Source organism: Protopterus annectens, chromosome 1.part2 (genome assembly GCF_019279795.1).
Source record: "Protopterus annectens isolate FY-2018-M chromosome 1.part2, PAN1.0, whole genome shotgun sequence".
NCBI classification, from domain to species: Eukaryota; Metazoa; Chordata; order Ceratodontiformes; family Protopteridae; genus Protopterus; species Protopterus annectens.
This window is the reverse complement of record NC_056727.1, coordinates 437,817,960-437,845,256: the sequence shown is the minus strand read 5'-3', so window position 1 is coordinate 437,845,256 and position 27,297 is coordinate 437,817,960.

Below are 27,297 nucleotides of genomic sequence, written 5' to 3'. Positions count from 1 at the left end.
GCTTTTATAAGACTAAAGGTATACATTTAACTATCCTGTGGACTTCCTAATTGAAGCTGTTAGTAAGCTGTTAGCAAGTGTTCCATATTGTCCCCATTTGTTCCACATTGTGAGGAAGTGTTCCACATTGTTCCCATTTGTTCCACATTGTGAGGAAGTGTTCCACATTGTCCCCATTAATTCCACATTGTGAGGAAGTGTTCCACATTGTCTCCATTTGTTCCACATTGTGAGGAAGTGTTTCACATTCTGGAGAAGGAAGGCTGACAGCTATAATATCATAGCCTTACTCAGATTATTGTTAGGGGCAGGCAGTTTTGGCTTCTAAACTTTACTCTTGTCTTGTTTCATTTTCTTTAAATGTTCTTTGTGTCATTGTGCTTGTTATAATGAAAATGTAATCATCTTAAAAAGAGAGAGGTAACCAATACTTAATGAATATTTATTATATTATCTGTATATCACATCTGCATATTGAAGTTATTGAGATTTTTCATAGGTGCATAGATAATTTCTAGGCTAACAATCATTAGGGAAATTATAAGCCTATCTATGCAAGCAAAATATGACGCACAAATTTGACTTTTATAGCGGTTATTTACTGACTACTTCTGTCTATCAGAGACATAGGTGTCAGAACAACTGTGAATTTCCGATTATCCATACATTGATCCAAGTTGCCCTTAAAAAGGATTAAGGAGGAACTTTGCTTCGCATGGATGAGGAGCCTGTTCCAAAGTACAGGAATTCTCTGAGAAACATGTCTGTCTCTCCATGTCCTATTTATGTGGCATATCTTTTGATCTAGTAGTGTTGATGATGTTTGTGTTGCAGATGTGTAAAGGGTTCATCAAAACAGGATCCAGGGATGCCTTGTAGACCAGGCAAAATCACCTCTTAAAAGTCTGTATAACATACAGTAAAGACATGACTGAGGTGATCAGCTTAGGGCACTGGGTTTACTCCCTCTATTCTTTTTGTATGGAACCTTTTTGGAAATTACAGTTGCTGCATATGTCTAGTCAGGTACATGCCGAAGGGGGAATTATACTCTATGATGGTTCAGATAAGGGCCGAATACAGTGATATGATGACCTCTCCGGACCTAAATCCCATGCCCTTACTTATACATTGAGTAAGACAGAAGGATTTTTTTACTATCTTGGACACACATTGGTTGAAGACTACATTACTATCTACATGAGTTCCTAGACCCCTGACTACTAAATCAACTTTTAGAGGTATTTTATTGATGAAGTAGTTACCCAGGGTGACCAAATGCAAAAGGTACTATAATGCATTTCTTGGCATTAAGTTTCAAACCATAGCTTTGGCATCAAGTGTTTATGTTAGACCATCATGAAGGGTGTTCTCATCTTGGGGGGGATTCAGTGACTGCTCCCAGTTTGTAATCATCTGTAAACTTTGTAAGCCAGAGGCATTTAACACTGGTTTTGACCTCTGAGAAGTGGCTGTCAAAGAGGAGTGTGTCCAGCAGAATATCCTGAGAGACTCCACTGGTGACTGTCCTCTTTGTGGACATGGCCTCACCGATTACAACCTCTTGGGTCCTATCCATGAGACAGTTAGCTATCCAGTGTTTTATAAAGGGATTTAATTCCATAAGTTTGTTGACAATGCCAGAGAGGGGTATTATTTCAAATGCTTTAGCCAGATGTAGGTAGGCAGTATGCACTGCTTTCCCCTCATCCATTGCCTTAGTATCCTTTTCAAAGACGTCCACCAGATTCAGTAAGCATGACCTTCTTTTGACAAAGCTAAACTGACATGGATCCAGTATCTTGAAGTCTTCTATATCCTTGTTGATAATTTCCATAATTCTTTCTATGACTTTACAGATAAGATTAGTCAGACTAATGAGTTTGCAGTTCCCAGGATTTGTTGAAGTGTCATTGTGGGGTCCCTATTAAATAAATGAAATGTGGAAATGTCGAACGACCAAATAAACTAAAAGGCCATTCCTCAATATCGCTATTGTAAGATCGTGGTATAGTGAAGGCTGGAAATGTTGCCCTTTCTTCATTGTAGTGCTATCTCAGAGTTAGTGTATATAATTAGTGGGGTATGGAGGGGTGCATCCTCCCACAATGTTCATTTCGAGGAATGGCACTTTTGTTTATTTGGCCATTTGACATTTCCACTTTTCGTTTATTTAATAGGGAAGCGTAGTTGTGTAAGCGTCGATTGATACTTAGCAATCAAACCATAGTAGAAGCTAAAATTCCCGCCATCTGGAAAATATCCTATGTAATCCCAGTTCATAAAGGAGGCAGCTTTTCTGAATTCTCCAACTATAGGCCAATAGCTATACTCTCTCTACTTGCAAAGATTATGGAAAAATGTATTCATAGACAATTCATGCATCACCTAATCCAGAATCACCTCATGGCAGACACCCAGCATGGCTCCCAACCTCGCCACAGCACTATCTCAGCCCTACTAGCCTTCACCAACACCATAAACTATAATCGTAACAATAATCATATTTCCTCAGCCCTCTTCTTGGATCTTTCAAAGGCATTCGATATGGTTGATAACCAGCTATTAATCCACACCCTGCAAACATTCTGTCTATACACTAAAGCCCTTTAATGGTTTAAATCCTACCTGAGTGGTAGACAGCAGGCTGTTCTATGGCAGAATAAACTCTCTAACCTACTACCTAACATATTTGGAGTACCACAAGGCTCCATACTAGGGCCCCTGTTGTTCTCCATCTTCATTAATGACATGAATATTGTCATCCCAAATGTCAGTTGTATCCAATACGCTGATGACTCTACCCTGATTTTCTCAGCCACATCCCCAACAGAGTTATGGTCAGCTACCCAGACCACCTTTAACACAACAGAAAACTGGCTTTCTGAATGTCATCTGATACTAAATCCCAAAAAAAAAAACTAAAATGCTGTTATTTTCACCAACACAAAGGTCTACTGTTTTTAACTTTACCATAAAAGCAAATGATGGCACAATAATCTCCCCTGACCCCTCTACTAAGCTATTAGGTGTCATTATGATAATAATCTAAAATTCGACTTACTTGTCAACCAATCGATCAAAACCATCAATACAAAACTAGGGTCACTTTACAGAATAAAAGCCTTCCTAACCCCTCCAGCCAAAATTGCCATAGCCCGCTCTCACCTTCTTTCAACCCTTCTGTATGCATCTCCTCTACTCTCGAATGTAAACAAGACTGTCCTTAACAAACTCTCAATCTGTTATAACCACATTGCCAGGTTTGCCACTGGACTGCCTTTTAGGACACATCATTACATCAATCTAAACCAGCTTGGGTGGCTTGAACTACCCATTTTAATCCAGTATAACCAACTGATAATGGCCCATGAAATCATCTACAACCCAGACAATACCCCTGCACTTAAAAATCGTATCACCCTCTATAATAATCCTAGACTGCTGTGATCTTCTAACAGACTTGTTATTCAGATGTGCAAAATTAACAACTCAGCCAGTGACTGTCTCTTCGCATACTCTGTAGGCAGATCTTGCAACTCTCTTCCAGCTGATATTACCTAATTTCCTCTCTAGGTCAGTTTAAATCTAGACTTAAACAACACCTGGGACTAAACTGGCTATGTCACTGTATCAAGCCTGGTTAACTCTCCTCTAGAGTGCGTAAAATCTGTTAAGCAGCCTACTGTGTAATTTAATCCAGACTTTCACTCGAGATTAACTCTAACCTGTGGAACTTGTTATATTGTTTGCTTATGTAATCACTGTAAATATTCCATTTGTAATCTGTAACATGTTATGGTTGATCTGTTCTACCTTGGAGCTTTTCTCCCCGGGCCTCCGCTGAAAATGGACATGCATCCAGTCGGACTATCCTGGTCAACAAATGTAAAACAAAAATAAATAAAATAAGTACACATCTCACATACTGTCTGTTTCTTTAGGGAATCTGTGGTTGTTGGTAAACATGAGACAATTGATACATTGTCTCAAGATATCCATATCCAGCAAGCTGACTACAGAGAAGTTAGATAATTTAGTATCTATGCTGCCCAGCCCTTTGACTGGTGAGCTACAAGGGGATCATATATCAGTGTTAGAAGGCTATTTATTATTTATTTGTCTTTTGTTAACCGGGTTAGTACAACTGGGCCAAGGCCCTATTTTCAGTGGAGAACCGAGGAAAAAAGCTCCAAAAGTACATGGTAAGAAGAACAAGATAAATATTCATGATAAAAAGTACAGTGTAAAAACATACATGATAAAAAAGTACAATGTAAAAATATACATGATAAAAAAGTACAATGTAAAACATACATGATAAAAAGTACAATGTTAAACATAACATACAAAAGTACAATGTAATACATTCATGTAAAAAAGTACATGGTACATGATACAAAAGAAGTGAAGCATGAATAAAATAATATGTGATAAAAAGAATAATTGATTAAAACAATGAAGGAGAATAAAGCTCCATAAATAAATGATATACGTATGTAAGATAGAAAAACGGAGCTGAAATAAAAGTTGCTGTATCAACAGTCAGTTGAATTCCATGTCAAACACAGCCAGTTGTAAGAAACAAAAGAAAAATATGTGAGAGCAATGTTTATAGTATGGGAAATTTGCTAGAGAGATACCTTATGAGTAGGATAAAGTTAAGAAAAATAGAGAGCAGAGATGGGTAAAAGGTGGAAGAGAGAAAACATTATTAGTAAGATATAGTTAAGAAAAAAAAGAGTACTGAGAGGTAAAAGGTGGAAAGAAAGTTTAGTTAGAAGAATGCACAATGAGGTTAATGGATTATTAGTTGTTGGGGGGGGGGCTTTGAAAAGGTAGCAGAAAGTTTAGGTGGGGTGGTGGCAGGTGCATGAAGGACTGTTGGCCAGGTATTTTTAAATTCTTTTTTGAAGAGAAGAGACAATTGGCTGTCGTAGGTTAGCTGGAAGTTTATTCCAGGTCTGGGATATAGAGCATTTTGATTTGCCAATGGTTTTGTTAGGTTTATAGGTGTTAAATAGTGCTTGATCAGTGCTACGGAGAGATCTAGCAGGGGTATAAAGGGATAGGAGGTTGGACAGGGAGGGACAGTTTGCAGGTTTATACAGGAGAGAATGTGCTATTTGCAGTTGTGAGAGGTGGAGTAGTTGTGGGACTGAAGCCACTATTAAGAGTACTTTGTTGTTGCAGACTAATAAGAGAGCTTTATTTGGACAGTGTGCTAACTTCCATCTCATGGTGAGCAGCTCCACACAAACAGGCCAAATTTATAGCAGAACAGAAAAAAAATAATGAATGAGCCCTATGACTAATAAAACAACTATACTATGAGACCTTTTGCGTGTTTCTCAACTCAGACAGACCAGGCAAACACCTCCTGCCACAAGGTAAAGAAACACAGTAGTAGTGGTGCAACAGGTAGCAGACTTGTCTTTGGTGCAGGAAGCTGTGGGTTCTATTCCCACACCAAGTAGATCAATTGTTGATGCTGCAGTACAGCATAGGTGGGGTGCTGCTGCACTCCTGAGTGTTCTCTTCAGGTGAGATGTTACTGAGGTCTCATCTGCTTGAGTTGGTGGTAGCTCAGGTGGATGCAAAGGATCCAATGACACTTATTGAAAAGAGTAGAGGAAGTTCCCTGATGGCCTGCCCATATTTTCCCAAGTAGTGAAAATACCAAGTTGGATCTTCCCCCTGAAAAGAGGCTGCTGTCTAGTGGACCTAACTTGGTCAACAAAGAATAAATAAAATAAAGAGACCCACAAGTGCAATGCTACCACAAACCAATTAAACAACTAGCTGGATATCCCTTCCTGAAGGTGATTTCAAGACAGATTTACAGCAATAATAGTGGCAGAAAGAACATTTTTTTTTGTTTTCTACAAAAATACAGTGAAATGCACAAATGAATCCAGGGACCAGTAGCACTCACTCAAGATAACTTAAGCAAGTGTGATTTAGCTATCAAAATTACTTAACTTTGCCTGGATGGCACTGGATATAAATAAAATACTTCTGGAACACAGGCTAGGATGCCAAGCTTTGCTGAACTCTGGGAAAATGAGCAGGAGATAATCTGTAGTAAAGCAGGTTTACTCAAGAGCAATACTGGTTTGCTGGGTAGGCACTCAGTATCATTGATCTATGGAACACAATGGGCGGGAAAAGTACACAAATAGCTTACACAACAGACAATAGCAATGAAAGATGGGAGGGACTTGGAAATCATAGTTCGTACTTCCCTACAGAGGAGGAGGAGGTCAGAGACACAGCCCTGTAAAAACACAACAGGAAAAGGGTAGGAGGGCTGGGCAGCCTGAGAGGGATCCAATCAAATAAAGCCAAATGCTGGAGCTCTTTCTGAAACTTTAGCTTAATGTCTTAGTGGGGGTTGGGCCAGACACAAAGAAATGGCAAACAGAAAGGTACCAGAATGCAACTTATCTGAGCTACAGGTCCAGGGTTGCCACCTATCCATTTTTTTCCCGGACTATCTGGAAATCAAATTGATTCGCCAGTAGTCCAGAAAACACTATACAAACTCCGGTATTCTGTTTCAAAAAAGGAAACAGACTATTGGAGTTTGTTAAATTGGCTGATTTACTATGCTTTTTTCCAGAAAAGCTTAGTAAATTGGCTGGAAGCAGGCATCAGGAATGGAGAAAGAGGATGTTCCCATCCGGTGATGTCACAGTGACTTCACAAAATAGGTGTAATATGTACAGGAGAGGGGGAATGGGCAAGGTTACATGTGATGCGAGGGGTGTAGCCTTACTCCAGTTTTAGCCACAATGAAAAATGGCAACCTTATACAGGTCAATGACCACAGGCAGGTTAGAATTTCAAAAACTTTGGCTTAGACTCACTGGGAGATAGGGCACACACAACATTCTAATATATATGTTTACTCTCACACAAACTTTACATACATTTACTATTTTGAAAACATTCCACACACATATATTTTATTTAAATAAATTATTGCAATTTATATGATTTTATGTTTAATGGACACAGCCAGCCTGTAAATGGTTCATCTCCCAGACCACTGCTTGTAAATGTTTTACCTCCCAAGCCCCTGCTTACACTTATCAAGGGTACCAGAACTTGTCAGAGATTTGGAATGCATAGCTAGGCTTAAAATGGCCCTTGTGATCATTAGCCAAGTAAACATCTATGAGCCTATAACAGAAGAAAATGGAATGGCTTATCTGGTAAGCTATATATGTAAAATGACTATATGCCCTTCTTCAATATATTAGATATTCTTGACTTCTGATCTGGATGGGAAGCTGAAAAGATGGGCTCATGACTGATCCATATATTTTAAAAATTAAAAAGTTAAAAAAGAGAGTGAAAACCCTCCTTTGCAGACTTAGCAAGCTAAACATGTGGTTTGATGGTATTTGAGTGTATTTACTGACAAGAGAGAAGGTAAAGAGATAACTTTAGCAGACAGACAACTCTAATTCTGGTTCTGCCCAATCAGGTATCACACTGGTCACAGTCCTCAGATGATACAAGAGATGAGCAGGATACGTTCCTGTTATTCAAGCCAATGTTGATGAAGATTAATCATCAGCACACATAATTCACATATGCTTCTTATAAGAGAACAGAAGAAATCAGGGAAGCAATTTCTTTACATTTAGATCTGCTACAGCAACTTTTGAATGAGACAATCTACATAAAACATATAGTCATCATGTGCAAAACCCATATTAAGTCCCTGAAACTAAAGTGCTAAGATACAAAGAAGGAAAAACCTCCATTTCTCAGGTGGAGGGAAAGGATTACCTTGTATACATGAGCAATAGGTAAAGAGAGTGGGACAGTATTCAGGCCTAGGAACTTCCATCCTGAATGTTCACGTAGGCTCTATCTTTGTGCTGCAATCAAGAGAACCTCCCCATGACCTCTCCTCATCTGATTTGTTTCTCTTGTCCTAAAAGACATGGTAAAGAGCATTATAGAAGCTAGGAAAAAATAATTACAGATGGCATTCCAGGAAATCTCTATGATAATGATTATAGTGCTGCAACCAGAATGCAAATGGTGGCTTTTCTTCCTTGCATAAAACTACATAGGCAGCTTAATGTGAGATTCAAACTGTTCTATCCAGCAATCTTCAGGTTGTTATTATATCAAGCTGCAACAAATACAATGTCTTTTCTTTTCCCAGAAGAAGCTCTTAAGAAGTTGAAGATCTTCCCCAGAAGTAAGCTCAAGTCATCCAAGCAGCATCCAATCAGAAAACCTTGGCACATGATTACCCATCATCACAACTGCAGAAAAGGCCAGATAGATACCTAGAGCATTTTCATTTATTAAGGCCAGTAGTGAAGCAATGGTTGAAAGCTTACCCCTCCCCATGGACTTTATTACCTCTTATGGAGCACAACAGCAGCATAAATACAGATACTTGAACTGTCTGTGCAGTGATTTGTGTTCTGTGACAAGGGGAAATACTGCCAGCCCAGCTATCTGGAATTTTGTAAATAATTCTATGTCATTTGTGAATATTGTCATGATTTATACAGACGTATGTGTAAAGTACTGAGTTAAAATGTAACCACAGCATGCCCTATTGGATTAGAACAGGAATGTACCTGCACTATTGTGACTGTTTAGATGTATATGTTTAATGGAAACAGGAACACAGAAGGTTAACTTGAAAAAAAATCAGAGAAAATAGTTGAAATTAAATTGTTTCATAACCAAATAAAAGAGATGTTATCTCTCGGTTTCATTGCAGTAGCAGACACAATGTCTAGAGCTAGACATGTTTTGTATTGTCTTGAAAGAGAAGTAATTACTAGGTTTAAGATGTAGACGTGTATTATTGTTTTATGACTTCCAGGATCTGTAAACATCTGAGAGATATGTATTTTTCACAGGGAGATGCTAAAATTATATTAGTTTCTGACAAAGGGGGTGTAGCTTGGTAACTGAATTCAGGTGAAAAATAATGAAGTCATCCAAGCTAACCCAGCAGTAATATTTGATATTAACTTAAGAACTCTCTCAGCGACAGAATGTGCATTTTGTATTTTGTCTATGGCCTAACAACATCAGCTGGAAACATTCACTCACCTCTGCACTTGCCTTGCTGTAAGTGAATTATTAGGGCATAGTAACTCTTTTAGATTCAGATATGAATATAGTAAAGTGTAGCTTAGATGTTTTCTTTATTTATCTGAGACCATCCTGCAATGTTGTTTTAAATATTTTCTATGATTTTGAACTCTGATGTAACTGATTACTTACTGAGTATTGTCTTGCTCTTTTATTATTTATTATTAAATATATTTAAACCTTTTAATTATGGCTGGTCTGTTTAGAGATATTTAAGCTCTTAAAAGTACTTGCATATCTATTTGGTGACACTGTACAGGCCACTCCTAAATAGCCTTGCTCTTGGTCAGACTACTATTTGGAGTAATAGTAACATTACACAGTAGGACTGGACACCCTTTGCCAAGGCCTTAATGTAGTTGCTAAGAGTTGGCAGTTGGCAGTGAAAACTACCTTATAGTCTGGGCAGAAGGGAGCATAGCTAGTAAATCTGTGCCAGCCTTTCCCAGGTGTGTGTGTATGTTTGTATATAAATCAGATCTCAAGGAGTGTGTGTGTGTCAGCTACTTGGTTAGGGACATGAATTGCTGCTTGGACAGAGAGGGTACAGGACATCTTGGTTTGGCCAAGTTAGTCAGGAAGAACAGACAAGCATGTCAGCAGAGGAGTAGGGCAAGCTGACAAGGAGCCAGTTGGCGGAGGTGTGCCAGGCTAAAGGGCTAATGTAAGGTAGCTAAGGTAGAAATTATTGTAGCCTTGGGCACAGCTGCATCACAGACCAGCAATCAGGAGAACAACCAGGCTGGCCTTGGATATGTACCACTCTCAGAAAATGGACAGTTCAACCTTTCCACAGAGGACTTAAAATCCATCTGGAGTTAAAGAGACTTGAACTGGAGGCCAAGCATTTGCAAATAGAAGCAGCTGAGAAACGACTATGTCTGGAAGCTGAGGAGAATGAGAGGCAGAGGCAACATTAAAAGGAGATGATGACTCGCTGCCTGGGTCATGGAGGTAATGAGGAAGGGAGTAACTGAACCCCAGAAGCAACAAAGGTCAGAAAATTTCTTCCACAATTTACAGAGGGGGATAATTTTGATAGTTTTATTCATATGTTTGAAAGGGTATGTAAAGAGTATAATGATGACCAAGGGCTCTGGGTACAGTTCCTGACCCACATACTTCATGGTAAAGTTGTAACTGCTATTTCTACATTGTCTAATACTGATTGCTTAAATTAAATACTATAAAACCTGTCTTTTAGAGTGCTTTAAGTTGACACCTGAAGCTTATAGGAAAAAGTTTCATGAGCATAGATGCAAGGGAGATGAAAGTGTGTGTGAATATATTGTAGAACTAAGCACTTATGTTCATAGGTGGATGAGTGGATGTCAGGTCACCACTTTTGAAGGGCTTGCAGACCTTTTGGTGAGGGAACAAGCCCAGGACATGAGAATCTGGTTAGCTGATAGAAAATGGAATATTGCAGATGAGTTAGGGAAGAAGGGAAATCTATACCTAGTAAGCAGGGCATCACTGCACAGGAAAGGGACACCCAGTGCTACTCATGGGTCTAAGAGAACCGATGCCAGGCAGCCCAGACCACTCCAACAAAATCTGCCAGTAGCAGGGGAAGCCACTAGTCCAGTTACACATCCAGGACCAAGGGATAAATTATTTAAATGCAACTAGTGGGGCCATGTACCATATAGATGTCCACAGAGACAAGGTAGGGAATAACAGGGGGGGCAGTCAGTAAGTGGGAATGACAAAATGCAAGCAATAAGTTGTCTGGGAGACAATAAGGGTACCAAACTACCACAAGAGGTTATATCCTATCTTAGTGGATGACAAAGAGGCTACTGCTAAGACAGACGCAGCCTCTGACATAACCATTGTGAAGCCTGCAATGGTTAAAGAGGAGTACTAGTTGCTTGGGCAGTTTACTCCAGTCGGTGCTTTAGGAGGGACCCCATTCCAAATACCTTTGGCTAGGGTTCACCTTGACTGGGAAGGTGGAAAAGGAGGTAAGCAAGTAGGTGTGTCTGAGAATATCCCTGCAGATGTCCTGATAGGGAATGAGTTTGATAATGCACTAACTTGTGTTCATGCAGTTACATGCATTCAGGCTTGGAGACAAGCATGTGGTCTGGTAGCCTGGGGGAGACCCAGACAGACTGAACACTTATAGCCAGGACTGGTGAGGTGGGTACTTCAGGGAGGAAGCCTCCCAGCAGCAGTGAGACTGAAGGTGGGCCACAACTGCTTGTGGGTACTGATGTTCCCTTGGACAAAGTGACTGCAAGGGCAGAGGTGAGAAGTAGTACCCAGGTTGACAGTGAGGCACCACTCTCAGAGGATGCCAGACATCCTGTGGAAGGGGATCTGGGAAGGGTTACCAAGAGAGAGATGAGACAGGTTCAGCTCTCAGACCTTACATTACAAGGCCTGAGGGAGGTAACCAGTGAGGCACCTGATTCACAAGGGAAAGGGGAATCTGTATATTGGGACAAAGGGTTACTGTACAGAAAGCACACCCATGAAGGAGGGGTAGAGGGTCAGAGAATACAGCAGTTGGTAGTGGCCAGAGCCTACCATCTGGCACTCCTAGCTGTAGCCCATGATATTCTCTTTGCAGGTCATATGGGCATAAAGTGTACCAGGAGACATAATATGCAAAACTTTTATTGGCCTGAGATTTTTAGAGATGTAACAGAGTACTGCAGGACCTGTGAGTAGTGCCAAAAAATAGGCAAGGCAGAAGACAAGGTGAAAGCTCCTTTGATGCCTTTGCCTGTGATTGAGGAGCCATTTCAGAGGATAGCTATGGATACTAATAGGCTTCTGAGTACATCAAGTTCCACATGGAAGAAGTATATCCTAGTGATAGTAGATTATGCTACCAGATACCCTGAGGCAGTAGCTCTGTCCTCCATTGAGGCAGAATAGGTGGCAAATGATTTATTAGATACTTTCAGCAGGGTAGGATTTCCAAAAGAAATAGTAACTGACAGAGGTGCCAATTTCATGTCAGACCTGCTGGCTTGTCTGTGGAAGCACTGTGGGGTGAAGCACCTTAAAACCACCCCTACCACCCCTGGACTAATGGTCTTGTGGAGAGGTTAAACTCTACACTTAAGATGATTATACGGGCATTTGAAGAACAGTTTAAGAGGGAGTGGGGCAAATATGTGGACCTTCTGTTGTTTGCTTACAGACAGGTTTCCCAGGAATCCATAGGTTTTTCACCCTTCAAGTTGCTGTATGGGCATAGAGGGAGGGGACCTCTAGATTTGATTTGAGATGAGTGAGAGTATGAGTGAGAATCCCACAAGGAGTCTGTTGTGGCATATGTCCTAAACCTTAGGACAAGGTTCAGGGAAATCAGAGGCTTGGCCCAGGAGAACCTGACAGAAGCTCAATAGCAGAAAAAGATCTGGCATGACAGGAATGCTCGAGCCAGAGAGTATGCTGTATGGCAGCAGGTAATGGTCCTCATTCCTGTCAGACACAACAAGCTACAGGCAGCTTGGGAGGGACCCTTCAGGGTGGTAAGGAAGGTCAGTGATGTTAATTACATGGTAGAACTGCTAGGCAGGAGGCAGGGGCATAAATTGTACCATGTTAACATGACAAAACCTTGCCATGATAGACAGGCTGAGTGTTTGCAGTGGATGGCAAGAGGAGTCTGAGGGGGATCTGTTGACTGATCTCCTCAGTGAGGCTTGGACTGACACATCAGTGGAAGGGGCAGCAATGTGCCAGCAGCTATCCCCTAGCCAAGTTTGAGAAATCCTAGCAGTGTTACAGGAGTTTGGAGACATGTTCACTGGGAAACCAGGGTGTACCCACCTGGTGCAGCACCATGTGGATACAAGACCCCAAAGGCCTATTAAGCAGGCCCCTTGCATGGTCCATGAGAGAGTCAAACAGACTATGAGAGAGGAAATACAGGAAATGTTGGAACTAGAGGTAATTCAGGAGTCCAGCAGTCCCTGGGCCTCCCCAGTGGTGCTGGTACAAAAGAAGGATGGCAGCATCAGGTTCTGTGTGGACTTCAGGAAATTAAATAGTCACACAGAGTCAGATGGTTACCCCATGCCTAGGACAGATGAAGCCCTAGAGCAAATTGGTGAGGTTAAGTATCTTACCACTATTGATCTTACCAAGGGTTACTGGCAGGTGCCCTTGACTCTCAGTGGTAGAGAGAGGTCTACCTTTGTGACTCCTTTTGGCTTGTATGAGTTCATGAAGATGCCCTTTGGGATGAAAAATGCCCCAGTGACTTTCAAGAGGCTGATAGATCATATCATAGCAGGAGATGTTGCCCTTGCTTACCTAGATGATATTGCCATCTACAGCCATTCCTGGCAAGAGCACCTTCAGCATGTCAGGGAGGTGCTTAGCAGACTACAGAGGGCAGGGTTGACCATTAAGCCCAACAAATGTCAGGTGGGCATGGCAGAGCTCTCCTACCTTGGACATAGAGTGGGGAGTGGTAAGATCAGGCCAGAACCTGCCAAAGTGGAAGCCAGTCAGGCATGGCCTGCCCCTGTTACCAAAAACCAGGTGGGGGCATTCTTAGGGTCAGCAGGGTACTATATAAAGTTTGTCCCTAATTATAGTACCATAGCTGCTCCCCTCACAGCCCTGATGAGGAAAAACAAGCCAGATAAGGTAGTGTAGACCCCAGCATGTGAGTAGGCATTCCTTAAAGGAGCGTTGGGGGGACCCCGTCTTATCCAGTCCAGATTACAGCAAAGAATTTGTTGTGCAGGTGGATGCTTCAAACCATGGGGTGGAGGCTGTACTCAGTCAGTTCTCCTCAGAGGGAGAAGAGTACCCATTGGTATATCTCAGTCGTAGGCTCCAACCCAGGGAGGAATGTTATGCAGCTGTAGAAAATCAATGTCTAGCCATAGTGTGGGCACTGCAGAAACTTCAGTCTTATCTGTATGGAAGGAAATTCACTGTAGTTACAGACCACAATCCCCTAATATGGCTACGTCGAGCCAGCCAACAAAATGCCAAGTTACTAAGATGGAGCCTAGGATTGCAAGCATATGATATGACAGTGCAGCACCATAGTGATGTTAGCAATGTCAAGATAGATGGGCTGTCAAGACAGGAATGGGGTAAGTATTCTCAGATAGGCTCAACACTTTCAAGCAACATTTATCAAGGGTCACTTAAAAAACTAGCTTGAGTTTTTCTGGGGGGGAAGAAATGTGACAAAGGGAAATACTGCCAGCCCAGCTGTCTGGAATTTTGTAAATAATTCTATGTCATTTATGAATATTGATATAATTTATACAGAAGTGAGTATAAAATACTGAGCTAAAATATAACCACAACATGCCCTATTGGAATAGAACAGGAATGTACCTGCACTATTGTGACTGTTTAGATGTATATGTTTAATGGAAATTGGAACACAGGAGGTTAGCATGAAAAAAAATCAGAGAAAATAGTTGAAATTAAATTGTTTCATAACCACATAATAAAAGATATGCTATCTCTCAGTTTCAATGCAGTAGCAGACACAATGTCTAGAGCTAGAAGTTTTTTGTATTATCTTGAAAGAGAAGTAATCACTAGTTTTAAGATGCACAAGTGTTTTATTGTTTTATGACTTTCAGGATCTGCAAACATCTGAGAGATATTCATTTTTTACAAAGAGATGCAAAAATTCTGTTAGTTTCTGACAAAGGGGGTTTAGCTTGGGAACTGAAGTCAGGTGACAAAAAGTAATGTCATCCAAGCTAACCCAGCAGTAAAATTTGATATTAATTAAAGAATTCTTTCAGAGAAAGACTGCATTTTGTATTTTGTCTTTGACCTAATGACATCAGCTGGAAACATCCACTCACCTCTGCACTTGCCTTGCTGTAAGTAAGTTTTTACGGTATAGTAACTCTTTTAGATTCAGATAGGAATATAGTAAAATGTAGCTTAAATGTTTTCTTTATTTATTTGAGACTGTCTTGCAATGTTGTTTTAAATATTTCCTGTGATTTTGAACTCTGATGTAACTGAATACTTACTGAGTATTATCTTGTTCTTTTATTATTTATTATTAAATATATTTAAAACTTTTACCTGTGGCTGGTCGTTTTTCAGCGGTGGTGCAGCTGTGTAGCATTGTTGCCTCACAGCAAGAGGTCCTCCCATTCGATTCTCAGCTGGAGTGCGGGGAGTGCCTTCTGTGTGGAGTCTGCATGTCCTCCCCGCGGTTGGGTGGGCATTCGAAAGACATGAGTAAATGGGCGTGCCTTCGTTGAAGGTTGGACATCGAGCTGGCACCTCGGTCGGTGTTCGTGAAAATCTATTGCCAATCATTAGCAGACCGAAGTTCCGCTGTGGCGACCCCTAACCGGGAAAAGCCGAAAGACAACAACAGCAACTTGTGGCTGGTCGTTTTAGAGCTATTTAAGCTCTTAGAGTACGTGCATTCTGTTTAGTGACACTGTACAGGTCACTCCTAAATAGCCTTGCTCTTGGTCAGACTACCATTTGGATTAGTAACATTACAAAGTAGGATTGGACACCGTTTGCCAAGGGCCTTAAAGTAGCTGCTAAAAGTTGGCTTGTGGCAGTGAAAACTGCCTTATAGTCTGGGAAGAAGTGGGCATAGCTAGTAAACCTGTGCCAGCCTTTCCCATGTGTGTGTGCATGTTTGTATATAAATCAAATCTCACAGAGGGTGTGTGTCAGCTACTTGGGCAGGGACACAAAGCACTCCTTGGACAGTAACAGTTATCACCCTAGTAGACACAATTTGTCTCCTCCTTCGGAGATGTTGGAACGGGCACATATAAACTGTTTTACATTTCTACAGAATTCCTGTTTACTGCTTTGTGTTATTAACAACAGCTTGGTTGGTAGTTCTGAGGTCAGCAAGTAGAAAAGCTACTTTTATTTTATTTTAACACACAAACGTGTAAGTCAGTATTTTTAAATCATTGGTATGAGACTGTAATTAGTACACTAACAGGACATCTTAAGTAAAAGACATATGCAATGGGTTATTTTCTGTTGGAATGTTAGCAGGTTAAATTCCCTGAATAAAGGAAATATGTAAGGAGATGACAAACTCCTTAAAATTGGATATCTGAATGTGTATTGTGCTAGCTGTAGCAATGAAAAGCACTGGGCTATGGTCATACTGAGAAGAAGGGGGAACCTCTTAATATTTAAAAACTTTTTTCTGACAAAGTAGGTAGATATATACCCTGCAAGCATTCAATGAGAAATCTCAAAATTAATTTGCTATGTACATCCCTCCAGGAATAGCCATGCTTGTAAAACAACTGTAACTGAATATTGTAAAGGGGATGTAAGAACTGGAAGTGGAATCTTTAGAAAAGGGAAGGAGCAAACTACATAGAAATAAATTAAATGTGTGTGAAAATATATGCAGAACAACGTCAAGGAGGAGTGAGCTTTAAAGAAAGACAGAAACCAAACAATTTATGTAATTCTATAATAAATGATAACTGTTAAAAATAAATCATATGTATAATACATGAAAATGAAAAATATTTGTTATGGTTTGTTTTCTTTTCTAGTATTGCATGTGTATCCATATCAACAATGTTACAATTTAATACATGCATTTAAAAACAATGGCAGAGGATGAATGGCTTTCAGAGTGGCTGCACCTTGATGTCAGGAGGCAGGAATGCAGTAACAAGTAATGCAGGTGTTTAATTTGGATCTAAACAGTTAACATTACTGACCTTGGGTAGGGTTTTGGCTCATTATCTTGACAAAATGCAATTTTGTTACATTCTAAGAATATTTAATTCTCATTAGGTAAGATATGCACATTTTCTCACTACTTAAAGTCTTTTTCTGTGACAGATAAGACGCTGTATGATTGCGGAGCATAGATAATTATTTGCATACAGCAGTTGTGTTTCTCAATCAACTCATCTACCCACTTTATTTGAAAATAATATTGCAATTTACTCTTACTAGTGTTAAGAGTATAGATATCCCTGTTTGAGTGTGTAGGGGTGCATTCAATAACTGGCCATTGGAATCACATTTTTGATTAGGGCATAATATAGCTAGGGAATTAGAAGATGTGGCAAGCTATGGGATGCTCTTACAAAACAGTAGTAGGTGTTCATCTCTTCTGTAATCTGGGGTTTAATGAGTTAAGGACGGGACAGAAAAATGTTGCAGTGGTTGCTTTGTCCAAGAAAATGATAAATCAGGGGACACAGTTCCTTGTACTACAATGTTAGACAATGTACTGAAAATCAAGGTGTCTTATATGGTTAGAATCCTTAAACTTAATAATTTTTCTTACTACCCACCTGTTGAACCAGAAGGAAGTATCACACGAGAAGATAATGCATAGTGTAGGAACTATTACTACAGTCCAAATTGGTCAGAACAGATCCCATGTGATAAACACGATAGCATAATTTAGTATCTCTCAAACAGTGGTTCACCTAAATTAAACTCACATTGGGAGGCACTAGTAATCCCAGCTTCCAGGAAGCAGTTATTGAAAATCCTGAGACTAATGAAGGCAGAAAAAAAGCAAGCAGCTTGGATGTTCTTCCAACGGAGATACATAATTTTTCATTTTCAGCTATTTAACATGGACATTTTGATTTTGAAAAATGATATATTAAGGTGGTGGGAAGTTCCAACTAATTAGAAAACCTTCTTGACCTCAGTGATCTTGAAACTTGAGCAAGGACACAATACAGCAACCGTCATATCAACTGGTATCTGCCCTTAAACTGGACTGCAAATTATTCAAGTTGTCTTGCACACAGATTGGTGCCTTGGATGCCACTTCTTATAAAAGACAGTAGATAAAGATAGTAGACAAACATATGGCAATATCATCTGCGCTATACTTTTATACAAGATGCAAATCTAATCGAGAAATCCCTGTTAATGTTCGGTTTTGATGCTAAAACTGCATTTGATTGTGTAGAATATGATTATTTCTAGTAAAATTTTGATTCTTCACCAGAAGTTCATAAATATACTAGGGGATGTATTCAATGACTGCTGGCCTGAGAGTAAAGACAGAGGGCTTCACATCTAAGCCCTTTCAGATTTACAGATGGGCAAAGCAAGGATGCCCATTGTTGCATGTATTATTTATTTTATATTTAGTGTCTTTGCTTTGTAAACTCATGGCCCCCAACAAAAGAGATTATGTCTCTTTTGAAATGATGCATTGTGTGTCTGTCTCTTTGCTGATGATTTGTTGGTATACTTGAGGAACCCTGGGCATAAATTTGAACATTTACTAAATGGTTTGAGAGAAGGCAGCACCTTTTCATGATACAAACTAAATAAAGCAAAAATGACATTCATACCAATAAATTACTGCTCTTTGGAGTCCTTCCAGGAGAAATATTTGTCCATGATGCACCATTATGTGCCAGTGACAGATTAAATATTTAAATATACCATTAGCTGGCAATGATAAACGTATGATGCTGTTGTCAAATGCTCTGTTATGTTATACCTGCAATGGATTTCTGACTTTGTGGAGTGCTTTCAAGTTTGACCTTGTACAACAGGTTCATGCTGTTCAAATGCTTCTGCTAATTCATGTATTAGATATTGTACATATAATCCCAGCCTCATCCACAGAAGTGTTTCATATGAAGGCGAATAAGCAAATTAGTGACATCATATGGGCCTGGGGTCTATACAAAGTTTCATGGAAATGATTAAATTCCCCAAAGGATTTTGTAGGCCTAGGAGTTCCAGGCATGAAACTATATCATAAGACTTCTGTTAGGTGGGAGGATGGCATAATGGTTAAGGTATTTACCTTGCAGACACAAGGTGCAGGGTTTGATTCTCACATGGGGTAATTGGCTAGGCTTAAAATGGCCCATGAGGGCAGTTAGCCTAGTACTAATCTATGAATCTTATATTCTAAAATGTACCTACAATTGATTCAGGACAGAGTATTGGGAAGACTGAAAGACTAAGTTACTCCAGGAACTGGGAGGACAGACAGGTTTCTATACTAATATATATATATATATATATATATATATATATATATATATGTGTGTGTGTGTATATATATATATATATATATATATATATATATATATATATATATATATATATGTTTCTCTCTCTCTTGCAGAAATGGTGTTACAATCTAGGTAAGAATAGTACTCTGATGAAGGGTATTATTAGCAGGATGTACAAATCTTTGGTTCCTGTTTGCATCCCTGAGTTTGATTGCATGAGACGGAGTTATTCACAGCACTGGGCTAAATTAGTTTTTAGCCATGAATACACCATGATCTCTCATGAATACAAGTTCTATGGTCGGCAATGTTTTGGCATAAGTTCATAGGTTCATAGGTAGGTACTAGGCTATCGGCCCAAGAGCCTGCGTAAGCCTAGCCAACAAGGTTCCCTGGCTTACGCCACCCAAGAAAGTTATTTTCCTGTGCCACTGTTGAGCAGAGACACAGAAGTGATCCCCGGGGTGTATTTCATATTTCCCATCCACTCAACAAGATTTTTCTTGAAGAGTTCTAATGAAGGACTTTGCTTGACATAGATGGGTAGCCTGTTCCAGAGTATGGGACAGGAATCTATCCCTCCAGCATGTCCTGTTTATTGTGGTGACAAGGTTTAGGTCCCTAGAGCATGCAGCTCAGAGGGATTGGGATTTCTTTAGGTGTAGCATGTCCAACAGCTCTGGGTTTGACATAGCTTTATATGTCAGGCAGAGATCACCTCGAAGTAGACGATATGCTATGGAGTAAAGCTGGAGCTGGCACTCTTTCAAAGTCATTCAGAATATACCTGGGTGTGAACCCCCTGATGGTGATACCAGGACAGTATATTATGGGACTTGAACCATATTTTCTAGGTATGACCTAAACGTCAAAAATATAGGAATGATATTAATTCTTTACTAGATCTAATTTGGCCTAGTAGGCTTTTGCTAGATTTTCTTCTAGTTTTGATTGCTATGTATGACAATAGGAGGTGGCCTATGACTCAATTTGCAGTCTTCAGCAGTCCTCTTTTTCTGAAAAAAAGGGGATTGTGAGGAAATGGGAAAGCATATCTTCAACTAAAGAGGCACTTATAGGTTCATAGGTTCATAGGTTCATACTAGGCTATCTGCCCTGGGGCATTTATAAGCCTAGCCCGATTGTGTTTGGCTTATGCCACCCCTTGATTTGAGTATACTGTGCCCTTTTTAAAGTTTAGTTTACTGTGCCTCTGTCTAATAGTGACACAGAAGTAATCCCTGGGACAAACCTACGATCCCCCAATCACTCATCAAGATTCTTCTTGAAGAGAGTCAGTGAGGTGCTCTGCCTAACATGAATTGGAATTCTATTCCAGAGCGAAGGGAGCCTCTGGGTTATGAATCTGTCCCTCCAGCATGTTCTATTTATTTCTTTGCTGAGGTTCAAGTCCCTTGAGCGCGTGGCTCTAAGGGATTTAGATTTACTGAGGTGGAGCATGTCCATTAATTCTGGGTTGGACATAGCTTTATATGTCAGGCATAGATCGCCTCAAAGTAGGCGGTATGTAGCTGAATAGAGCTGGAGTTTTTTTAACCGAGCAGCATATGGCATCTGTTTGAGTCCCTTGATCCTCCTGGTGAGGTACTTTTGGGGTCTTTCTAATTGCTGCAGGTGTCGGGTAAGGTACATCCCAAAGAGGGCATTGTATTCTATGATGGGCCTGATGAGGGATGAATAAAGGGGCATGATTACCTCTCTTGATCTAGATGTGAATCGTTTCATGATGAGGTGGGCTATGTAGAAGGTCTTTCTAACCACTTTGGCAATGTGGTTGTCAAAGGAGAGATTGCTATCAACTTGGGTCCCCAGATCCCTAATTGCTTTCTCTGTACTTAATGGGTTACCACCTATGTGGTAATTTGTGGGCACATTGTTTTTGCCAAAGGGTATGACTATACACTTTTTGGCATTTAGCTTTAGACCATGGCTTTGGCACCAGTTATCCGTCTCTGCGAGACCTTTTTGAAGGATGTTTGTGTCAGCTGGAGAGTCAATTATGGCGCCCAGTTTGCAGTCATCTGCGAACTTGGTGAGCCATAGTCCTCCCACGTTGGCCTGTACCTCAGAAAAGTAAATACCGAACAAGAGAGGTCCCAGGACAGAACCTTGTGGGATGCCACTTGTGACCGGTTTCGAGTCTGACATGGCCCCAGCAACTCTGACTCTGTGGGTTCTTTCTTTGAGCCAGTTTGCGACCCATCTTGTGACATAGGGGTTTATATTTAGGCTGGATAGCTTATCTATGATGCCTGAGTGGGATGTTGTGTCAAATGCCTTTGAGAGGTCGAGATAGGCTGTGTGGAATACCTTCCCTTCATCTATGGCCTTGGTGACTGTTTCGAAGAAGTCGACCAGGTTCAAAAGGCAGGATTTGCCCTTGACGAAGCCAAATTGGGTAGGATCTAGTGTCTGTAGGTCCCCAATGTCTTTGTTTATGAGTTCCATGATGATCCTCTCCATAGCCTTGCAGACTAGGCTAGTCAGGCTTATGGGGCGATAGTTTCCAGGGTCCGCAGAGGCGCCACCTTTGTGGAGTGGGACCACTGTTGCTGTACGCCATTCTTTGGGCACATATCCTGTAGTGAGGCTGAGATTGTACAGCAGTTTTACTTGAGGGATTAGTTCTTCTTGGTGTTCATGTAGGACACAACCTGGGACGCCATCTGGCCCCATGGAAGCAGTGTTTTTTGCTTTGGAGAGGGCAGCCTTCACCTGAGCATCAGAGATGTTTGGGAGGCTGCACTCTGCCGGGATAGATACTTGCTCTTTTGGGGGTTTGCACTGAACCTGTCTGCCAGGATATTGGCGATGTCTGTGGGTTCAGTGTATTTTTTGTCGTTTAGAATCAACTCAGAACAAGTCTGGGAGTTGCATACCAGGTTCCTAACATAACTGAAAAAAGCCTTATGATTGTCTTTAGTGTCCTGTGCAATTTTTTTCTCGAAGCTGGCCTTGGAGGATTTTATGAGGGATCGTAATTTTTTGCTAGTACTGATCAGAGATGCCTTCCCTTTTAGGGATTTTGCTCTATCATGTAGTAGCTTCCTCCTTCTGTTGTACAGTTTATTTATGGCTGGGGTCCACCAGACTGGACGCCTGCCTTTGGATGATTGGGTCTTGATTTTGTTTGGGATAGCATGATCCATGCATTCCTGGAGATGTCCATAGAATGCGTTTATAAAGGATTCTGCAGTTTGGACCGTAGTTTCCACTGGCTCTGGGGCCTTAAAGGATTCCACTACAGTTTTGAGAAGTGTGAAGTTCACTTTTGAGAAGTTTTTCACTGTGGTTTTCTGGACTGGGGTTGGGGGTCGGGATGTGGATATCCAGTGAAATTCATTTATGGTCTGATCTTACCAATGAGGGATATACTTCTTGTATGGAGCATAGAGTCCCCATGTTGCTAATTATCAGGTCTAGTATGTTTTCCCCTCTTGTGGGAGTGGTGACTAGTTGTTCCATAGCATTTGAGTTTATAAATTCCAGGAACCTTTGGGCTAAGGTGCTGGGGCTTCAGTAATGCTCCCAGTCTATGTTTGGGTAGTTGAAGTCACCCAATATAATGGTGTTCAGAAAGATCTTCATGTTCTCCAATGTTTTCAGGAAAGCTGAGTGGGATTCCTGACTTTGAGAGGGTGGTCTGTAGGATGCTATAAACTGAAAAGCAGTCTTGCCCACTGTCAGTTGCACATGGATGGTCTCCAATACTTCGTGCAATGCCACTAACCTGGAGGTGTGGATATCCTTGATAAATATGGAAACTCCCCCTCCTTTTGTGGTTTGGTCTGGGTTTTGGGGTTGAAAATCATGATATGAGGTATAACCTGGTAGTGCTGGGGTGCTCTCTGGAGTCTTGAACCAGGTTTCTGTCACTGCACAGATATCGATGTTCTCCATACTGAGGAGAACTTCGAGTGCATGCATCTTGAGGTTAAGACTTCTGGAGTTTAGCAGCATTACCCTTAGTTTCTTGTTCCTTGTGCTGTCTATGGAGGTGGGTTTGACTTTTGAGCCTTGCCTAAAAAAGGCACTACGGGGGTGGCAAGAGCCTTTGCCAATATCTGAAAGCCCAGGGGTGGCAGGTGCAAGCCATCCCTAGCGAAGCAGCGTGGCTTGTCGAGCATGTCATCCCAGGCTGACAGACACTGGATTCCCTTTGAATGACACCAAAATTTTAGCCAATTGTTAAAATCGATCATTTTGTCTTTATACTGTGGCATCATTCTAGGTGAGGGTAAGATGCTGCTCAAGGTCAAGGTCATACCGGCCTGGGCTACATGATCAGAGAGCTCCTCTATGTCTCTTTTCATGTAGTCGAGGGAGGTACGTCTCAGGTCATTCATGCCAGCATGTACAATGACTGAGTCATATTTGTATTTGCTTTGGAGTGACCTGAGTGCTTGCGTTATGTGGCAGATCCTAGCACCCGACAGGCAGCTCACTGTGACCTTCTCTTTATTCAGCCTGGTGAGTGGGACGTCAGTGTGTCTGACAATAGAGTCACCTATTACAAGAGTATCAGGTGTGTTATTCAGCCTTTAGGGCTGTGACTGCTTGGCACACTGACTTTGTGTGCTATGTGTTGTACGTGTTTTGTTTTGGGGTAGCGTTTGCTTGGCTGTCTGCTTTGGAGGTCTCTGTTGCTTAGGTAGATTTATATTTAGAGCCTCCGAGTATGTTTTTGTGTTTTTATGTGTTTGGTTCGCTGTTGTGGTGGGACTATGTGATACTGGGATTGTGTTGTGTGAGGTTACCTTCTCCTCCTGACTGGTTACACCAGTTTTGAGATGAGAGAGCTCAGCCTCCAGTTTGGCAATATGGTTGCATCTCTCACATATATTCGAACCTGTTTGGAGGAGGAGATGGTTGTCCGTGTACATGAGACAGTTGTAACATTGCCTCAATATTCCCAGATTCACCAGCTGGACTGGAGAGGAAACCATTGACTGACCTTTGGACATGCTAGAGTAATATAGGGAACTGAATTAAAATGGACCAATAGGGGACAAGGTAATCGTAGAGAGTATAAGAGTAAGTAGTGCTTATGGTTTATTAGTGCTAACTTGTAAAATTACTTATTTGGACCAGTGAGGGGCCCTAGAATGAGAATATGGTGTTTACTTTGAGAGATAGAGCAGTTCTAAGGGAAAAAGTGAAGAGCAGACTTTGTGGAGCCAGGAATAGTTTAAACCCAATTAGGTGGTGCTGCCCGATGTTGCGCTATCCGCAAAAATGCGCAAAACCGCGCAAAAGAGGGTTTTAAGAGAGGGAGATCAAGGAGTTAGGAATTGGCCCAAAATGGCCAATAAAACTACAGTTTCAGGGCAGTAACCACTCCCACAGGGGCAGGCAGGTTGCTCAATCTTTATCACTGCCACTGATGAACACTGAGACTTCCCTTTAGCCAAAGCAAACAATGGCCTCCAAGAAACTTACAAACAGTTCAGAACAGCAAATCTGTAACTGAACTTTTTTAAATCTCAGAAAAGTGGGAAAAAAGCAAGATTTTTTTTTTTTTTTTTTTTTTTTTTTAAGGAAAGCAGAGGTTCACAGGTATCAACAAGTTAGAACAGTGCAGTAAATGACCCCACACTTGAGTGCTAGGCCAGAGACAGATAAAATGCAAGTTTTAAGAAAAAAAACGATTTTAAAAATAAGTGCAGGCAGGAAATTCAATAATCAGCTCTAGGTTGTGTTCTAAATACAGTTACCAACACAGAAATCAAGTTTAACAAGCCAGAAAATGCTCAAAAGTAGGCGGCAATGCAGAAAAACTTAACAAATAATCTGAAGCAAAATACTTAAAATCTCAAAAGTGGCTCCTTTCTTCTCTCAGTGTTTTCTCCTCTTGGTGGGTGCTTCACCAACAGCCAATAAGTCTGAAAAGATGCCAAAACCATGAGGCAATTGGGTTTTAAGAGAGGGAGATCAAGGAGTTAGGAATTTACCCAAAATGGCCAATAAAACTACAGTTTCAAGGCAGTAACCACTCCCACAGGGGCAGGCAGGCTGCTCAATGTTTATCACTGCCACTGATGAACACAGAGACTTCCCTTTAGCCCAAGCAAACAATGGCCTCCAAGAAACTTACAAACAGTTCAGACAGCAAATCTGTAACTGAACTTTTTTAAATCTCAGAAAAGTAGGAAAAAAAGCAAGATTTTTTTGTTTTTTTGTTTTTTTTAAGGAAAGCAGAGGTTCACAGGTATCAACAAGTTGGAACAGTGCAGTAAATGACCCCACACTTGAGTGCTAGGCCAGAGACAGATAAAATGCAAGTTTTAAGAATAAAAACTATTTAAAAATAAGTGCAGGCAGGAAATTCAATAATCAGCTCTAGGTTGTGTTCTAAATACAGTTACCAACACAGAAATCACGTTTAACAAGCCAGAAAATGCTCAAAAGTAGGCGGCAATGCAGAAAAACTTAACAAATAATCTGAAGCAAAATACTTAAAATCTCAAAAGTGGCTCCTTTCTTCTCTCAGCATTTTCTCCTCTTGGTGGGTGCTTCACCAACAGCCAACAAGTCTGAAATTTCACTGTTGTATGATTTGTGTAAATGTGAAGGTAGAATGTGGATTAGAGACCTTAAAATATTAAAAAAGGAAAACAGCAAACTGGTAATCTTCATTCCTTCTCTTCAGTCATTCAATTTAGACTCTGGCATATGTCTCGTTATATGTCAAGATCAGCATATTCACTCAGATTTAGAATAGAGCATGTTAGCGTGAAAACTGATAGTGCCAAACTAGTTTCCTTAATAGAATTGCAAACTATTTTTCTTATTGTTTACATGTTATTCTAATTTGAAATTTATCATTGAGTGATGTACCAATAGGCTCTCATATTACCCCTTTCAAGGAGTAATTCTGCCTTTTCTTTTTGATGTTTCTCTGTGACAGGTGTTGGACAAGATTACCATATCCCCCAAAGAACTGTGTAAGATTCTAGAACTTTTTTCTGAGCCATAGACAATGTTGTAGAATATGTAGATTGTTATTGTCTGAATGAATAATATGTGGATCTTCCTTTACTGTTACTGTAGTGCATTGATAGTTGGAAATATGTAAAAATTTGAGAACAAAAAAAGGAATAGTTGAAGGAAAAAAGAGATCATAAACTCTTTTAATTATACAGTGTTAATAGTATAATAATTTGCATTACTTTCTTCTTTCTTCCTTACAGTAAAAAAAAATGAAGAAAGAAAAATAGTCATGAATTAAGTTCTTGGCAAACACTATAAGCAGGCATCTGATGTTGACATGGAGGCAAGGGTAGCCCCTGTTTTTGCCAGTTTGGTTATGGCAAGTTGGGGGGACACATTTTTGAAGTCCCACCATTTGTCTAACAACATTATTTTTTTACTGTAACAATATAGATGATTTATTTATGTTGTGGAAAGGGAGTTTTGAAGATTTGTTCTGCATTTGTCAGCTACCTCATTTTCTAAAGTTTATAATCAGTGGATTTGGCGAAACTATTAACTACTTCATCACTTTGCCTTTTGACAGACCACAAAAAAGATTCACCAGCAGAATTTACAGAAAAGACAAGTTTGTAAACCAATATTTGCACAAGGATGTTTACACCCTCTGCATATGAAGACAGGTGTAGTAAAGGGACAACTCATTAGGTTAGATAGGTTGACCATGGACAACAGCATTTTTCAGAACAAATTATCAAAGCTTAGAAGATTTTTTGTTGATCGAGGATACATTAGTGATTGGTTGATTAACGATGAAAGTGACATATTATTGCTCAGGCAGCATAAGGTTCGACCAATCCTGTTTAAAGACTCAACATCATCAGGCTTGGACATAAATGAGAACTGTGTGTCTATGAAGCACAATAGTATTCACTTTAGATGAGCTTTTATTACCCCAATTTCAATGTAAATGTCATTGATTAGAAACATTATCACAGATAACTGGAAGATAATTTTACATAATACAAAACTGGCCAAATTTGTAGGGGACAGACCACTGTTCACCTACAAAAAATCTTCCATTTTAAAGTCTGTCCTTAAAAGGGACAATTTTATTAGGTCTTTTAGCTGCCCACACCCGGCAGTTTCCAATGTGGCAAGTGCAAGCAGTGTAGATAAATCAGTAATTCTTCTTAAGTTAAGTCTGGACACTTGGGCATAGATTTTTGGACAAGCGATA